At 51.7% G+C, this 5,663-nt stretch overlaps 1 pseudogene across 1 annotated transcript; it reads right to left on the bottom strand.

Annotated features, from left to right (window-relative positions):
- Window positions 1-2,091: 2,091 nt before the first annotated feature.
- Window positions 2,092-5,109, bottom strand: LOC309824503 (nonsense-mediated mRNA decay factor SMG5-like; annotated as a pseudogene). Its single transcript has one exon. The product of its transcript is annotated as a nonsense-mediated mRNA decay factor SMG5-like (transcript).
- Window positions 5,110-5,663: the final 554 nt, after the last annotated feature.

Below are 5,663 nucleotides of genomic sequence, written 5' to 3'. Positions count from 1 at the left end.
TTAATGTAGGCATTTTTCACTATAAACTTCTCTGTTAGGAGCACTTTTGCTGAATTTCATTAGTTTTGCCATGTTGTATTTCTGTTTTTATGTATGTCAGAGTGTTTTTTACGTCTCTTTTTATTATTTTTTGATCCATTGGTTATTCAGGAGTATGTGTTTTAAAAATTTATACATATGTGCACATTTCCAGGTTTCCTCCTATTATTGATCTCTAGTTTCATATCATTGTGGTAAAAAAAAATAGTACTTAACATGATTTACATATTTTAATTTTGCTAAGACTTGCTTTGTAACCTATCATATGCTTTTTCCTGGAGAACATTTCATGTATCCTTGAGAAAATGTCTATTCTGTCAGTGCTGGAAAGAATGCTCTGTGTATACCTGTTAGGTCCATTTAGTCTAAGTAGAGCATAAGTGTGCTCTTTCTTTATTGATTTTCTGTATGGATCATATATCTGTTGTCGAAAATGCGGTAATGAAATTCATACTATTATTGTATTGCTGTCCAATTTCTCCCTTCAGATCTGTTAGTATTGACTTAATATATTTAGGTGTGCCAATGTCAGTTGTATAAAATTTACAAGTGTTAAATCCCTTGCTGAATTGACCCTTCAATACTATATAATGACTTTCTGTGTCTCATGTTAAATTTTAGGCATAAAGTCTATTTTTTCTGTTATAAGTATAGCTACCCTTGCTCATTTTTGTTTTTGTGGTTTTGTTTTTGTTTTAGGTTTCAGGTGGGGGTGGGTCTTTATTCAGTGATGCTTTAGTCTCAGTCTCTGCCAGGGACTGGAAATGGGGGTGATCACACTGCCCCCAGGTTGTCCCAGACTTACCGTCTCAGAGGAAAGAGGCAGGATGCCTGCTGTCCTCTGAGAAAAGCCTGGGAAGCTAGGCTAGCACTGGGGCTGGGGGGAACAGCAGAGCTGAGATCCTCACCTTCAACCCCCAGTCCGAGCTCTATGTGCAGCCTGAGGGGGAGGGGCTGAGGCAATCCTGGCCAAAGCCTCCCACACACAGCCCTGCTCTTGCTGTTCCACTCATGATCTCTGGTCCCACATTCACCTCGACGCTCCAAAAGCTAGACCCGTGCTCAGCTCCTCCAGGCCTTTAGTCCTGGGGAAGGACAAAAGTAGGGAAGCCTATCAGGGCAGAGGGCCCCTGGCTGGGCAGCTTCAAGGGATGTCTCCTTTCTGCTGCCCATCGGAACATAGGCCCCTCCCTAGAGAGTAAGGGAGGTGATGGCCTCAAACATCGCCCCCCCCTCCTCTTACTGGCATCCCGCTCTGTCCCAGCACAGCAACCCAGAGTACAAAGTGCAGTGACCATGGGGCTGGTGGGCACAGGAGCCCTCACTGGCATACAGGCCTGACTGCCTGAAGCCGTCATGGGCCTGCTCCCTGCACTGGAAGCCAGATGAAGGGAGACAGAAATGAGAAGTGGGGTAGTGGATGTGCAGCCCCTGCAGCAAGATGGATCTAAGCTCTGCCCTGCTATTGGTGCAGGCAGCTCCAGGCCCCTCTTTCTTAAGAGTCCCCAAGGCTCCAGAGCTGCCCAGCTTTTGCAAAGGGAGATGAGAGGGGGATGGGTGGGCCTCGAGGAGAGGAAGGGTCTGCAGAGAACCACCCAGACATCTGGTGTTACCCCTCTACCCACAAGGCCAGAGGGCCCAAACTCCTGGCACCAACCACCCTATGCCTTGGGTGAGGAAGAAGGGCCCCTTCTGCTGTCCCTTCCCCCCAGCAGTCCAGGAACTACTCCAATGAAACGAAGACACTCGTGCCTACCACCTGCCCCTGGGGAAAGCAGGGGGGCTGAGGCAGGAAGGCTGGCTAGGGGCCCACAGGCCTCTCCTGCTCCAAGCACTTTCCTTGCTTTCCTGACGTTATCTTGGAAACAGGGGGACCCCCGCCCTCCCAGCTGGCTCCTGGGCCCTTCCTGCAGCCTGTGTGCAGCTGGGCTTCCTTCCTGTGTACAATGCGTGAGTCTGCGTGTGGTGGGGTGACTACAGGTGGTGGTCCTGGCTGCCAGGGAGGGCGGTAGAGATGTGGAGTCAGCCCGCTGCAGGGCCTGGGGGTCGGTCTCAGCCAATCTCCTTCCACTGCTTGTAGAAGTCCAGAACATTCTTAATATCCACACTGGCATGTGCAGTGGCCTGCAAGGCTGCCTGCATAGGGCCTGAGAGCATGCTGGGGTTGTCCAGTGGAAGGCCTGTGATGATGGTCACCAGGCCACTCGGGTCCTCCTCACCTGCCCTCTGGGCCAGAGTCAGCTGTTTGCAGCTGTCCAGGATCTTATAGAGCACCGAGGCATCTGCATCCTGCCTCTTCAGCTTATGCCACTTGAAGCTCTTCCCCACCTCTTTCTGGCAGCCAATATTCCTGTTCCCTTTTTTAAACTCTGCCTCCAGGTATTGGATTCCATCCTGGGCCCCTGGGTGTTCCTTCTTCAGCAAATCTAGGCCATCGATCACTGTCACTGGGATGATGACAATGAAGAGGCCACTGGTGGCCAGCTGGCGGATGATAGGGTGGTGGTGGCAGAGGGCTTGGGTGTTGGGGACGAGGAAGGGAGACATTGCTGACCGGGCCTTGGGCTGCTGCAGGCTCCCTTCCAGCTGAGAGACCTCAAGCTGAAGTCATAGCTGGGCCATGTCTCTCATTAGCCCATTCTGCTGAGCTTCCTCCTGTGCCATGCGGAACTGGGCCCGGGCCTGCTGCAGCAGGCTCTCTTGCTCAGACTGGGAGATGCTGACAAAGATGCTGACCTCTGGGTTGAACCGTAGGATGCTGCCATGCAGGCGGGCAATGAGGTGGCCAAAGCTGTGGATGCAGCAGATGTGCACGACTGTCTCCTCTAAGCTGCTGAGCAAGAGCTGATCCGTGTCAAAGTTAAAGAATCTGTGGGCAGCCTGGAGGGGAGGCAGATTGTGAAGTGCCATGTCCTCTGGGAGCAGCAGGCTAGACGGGAGGTCAGGCAGTTCACAACCTTCAAGAAGATCCTGGACCTTGGGACACAGGACCAGGCCAGACTCTTGGAGTTCTCCAGCAGCTGGCAACAGGTTCAGCAACACAGACAGGCAGTTCCACAGACTTAGAGAGCTCTGCGCACATACAATGATGAGGCTGCGGTTGGTTTGCAGCCAGTCCAGGAAGACTTTCACAGCAGGAAGCTGGCCTTTGGCCATGAGGACTTGCAGCTTCTCCTGGATGCTGCGCTCATTCCAACAGGTGCGCCCACTGTTGGACTCACTTCCCTCCGACTCACAGCCCTCTTCAGAGGCTGGCTCTGAGGGCTTGTCCACATCCCCTCTGACACAGGGCCTGGGGCTGGCCAATGTGGGAGCTTTGGTGGTGGGCTGGAGGAGCAGGTTGCTGAAGGTGGGGGCCAGTTGGAAGCAGCGTTTAGTCTGCAACATCTGGGTGGACATCGCTTGTAGATTGCTGGCAATGCTGGCCTTGCTGGGGTCCAGTGGGCCATTGAAGGATTCAGGAGCCTCTGACCTGGCCCAAGGTGGCTCCAGGGCTGGGGACCATGTCCCTTCCTCATCCTCCTTATCTTCCAGGTCTGATCTGGACTCTTGGCTCTTCATTTCTGAATCTGTCTTGGCATCAAAGGCCGTTCCCCCACCTTCAAGACTCTTGTCAGAGCCACTGTCCGAGCCCTCGCTGGCCTGGACTGAGTCATGGCTCAAGTCCTAGTCAAAGCCTTCACTCATGTCACTGTCATCACCAGCTGTGGGTGGGCGGCAGAGGCAGGAGAGGTGGGAGAACTTCTGGTTCTTTCTGGCTTCGCCCTCTTGAGGTGCTGCAGGAAGAGGCTCAAGACCCTCCTTCTCCAAGGGTCCCTTGGACTCTGGTTCATATGTGCCATCGCTCTGGAATGCCGGGACAGGAGTCTCGCCCTCTTCCAGCTCAGCTTGCCACCCTATGTGGACATGACTGACGAGGTGGGAGAAGAGGGCCAGGGTGAAGGCAATAGCTGCACTCTACTGCTTGGATCTGCTCTCTTCAAGCTGTGCACACACATAAGGCAGATGACGACCATTTGAAAGCTGACAAGGTCTGGGAGGAAATCATATCCACTCTCATCCTCACTGGCCAGGCTGAGGTTGGGTGGGGAGGGCAGGTAGAAGAGACAGAGGCTGAAGTCCTTCAGGACTGACTGGCAAAGTGACATCAGCTTTGAGTCCAGGGAGCTACTTTTGGGCTGCAGGAGGCTTTGCAGATACATAAAGTTCACCAGCAACCTCTTAATATCCTTACATCGCTTCTTGTTGGGAGAGCGTTTCCTAGTCTCGCACTTCTTCAGCTGTGGTATATTTTGGCTGCCTTGTCACACAGCCGCTTGAGATTCCCATAGGCCCCCTCAAAGGACACTTCCGACTAGATGCAGCACAGGTAGCAATACATGGCTTCCACATTATAGTACTTGCTGCCTGCAAGGGTGCCCAGCTGGTTGAAGGCATTCCAATCTGGGGAGCCACTGACAGGGCTTGGTAGTAAAATCTCTCAGCTAGCAGCTCGGAGTTTATGCCAGCTAATTCATTCTGATATCATGACAAATCCCCCAGGTACACTAGCCATTGGTGGCATGCCGTCTGTGCTCAATCCATCTACTCCCCTGAGGCAGACACTGGCTTCCTGCATCCTATGAGGGGGTTGGTGACATGGGTCCAGTCGACGCAGCATTGCAGTTCTAGCTGGTAGTGGGACTGGATATAGAGAAGGAGATGCTGGTAGAAGCCAATCCCAGCGACCAGGTGTGTCCTGTAGGCACATTCTAAGGTGCTCCGGCTGTGGATATGCTTTTTGTTAGACTTGATGAGCTGGATAACTTCGTAGCATACCTTTCTCCACAGCAGCTCCTTAGCCTTCCTCCCATAGTCCACCGGGTGCTTGACGCAGAGGTCACGCAGCTTGCTCCTCGGGCTAATGTTCTCTGGTTTGAACGCTTCTTGATAAGCGGTTTTGTTGCAAAGGATGAGGTCAAGTCGATGCACAGCCTTTACCACAGCCCGGATAAAGCTGCTTAGTGTTGGGGACCTCTGCTTCGCGGGCTCGCTGCTCTCCCGTTTGGCGGGGGGTGAGCCTTGGCTCATGGTGCCTGGGCCCAAGGATGGCTCCCGGTCACAGGCCCCCGCTACACCTACCACTATCTCCACCACTGCCGTCTTTCTGGCCGGGGCAGCAGCCGGCCCTGCTCCGCCGCCATCGAAGGGAGATGGCTGCCCGCGACTGCCTACCCTTGCTCATTTTTGGTTTTCATTTTTATGGAATATATTTTTTCCATCTCCTCATTTTTATTTGTCATGAAAGCTGAAAAAAAATCTCTTTAGGTGGAATACAGTTAGTCTTTTTAAAAATTCGTTCAATCACTCTGTCCTTTAATTGGAAATGTTAATCTATTTACATTTAGAGTATTTATTTATATGTAAGAACTTACTAATGACATCTTGTTAATTTTTTCTGGCTGTTTTGTAGTCTTCCTGTTCCTTTCCTTGTCTCTTGATGTCTTTCTTTGTGAACTGATGATTTCCTGTAGAGGAATGTTTGGTTTTCTTTCGTTTTTCTCTTGTGTATCTACTGTAGGTCTTTGCTTTGTGGTGACTGTGAAGCTGATAAGCCATGAACAGCTTATATATATAACAGTCTA

Source organism: Grampus griseus (genome assembly GCF_964374135.1).
Source record: "Grampus griseus genome assembly, chromosome: 6".
In the NCBI taxonomy this organism is placed as follows: Eukaryota; Metazoa; Chordata; class Mammalia; order Artiodactyla; family Delphinidae; genus Grampus; species Grampus griseus.
Note: the sequence above shows the minus strand (reverse complement) of the source record. Positions and strands in the feature narration are given on the sequence as shown.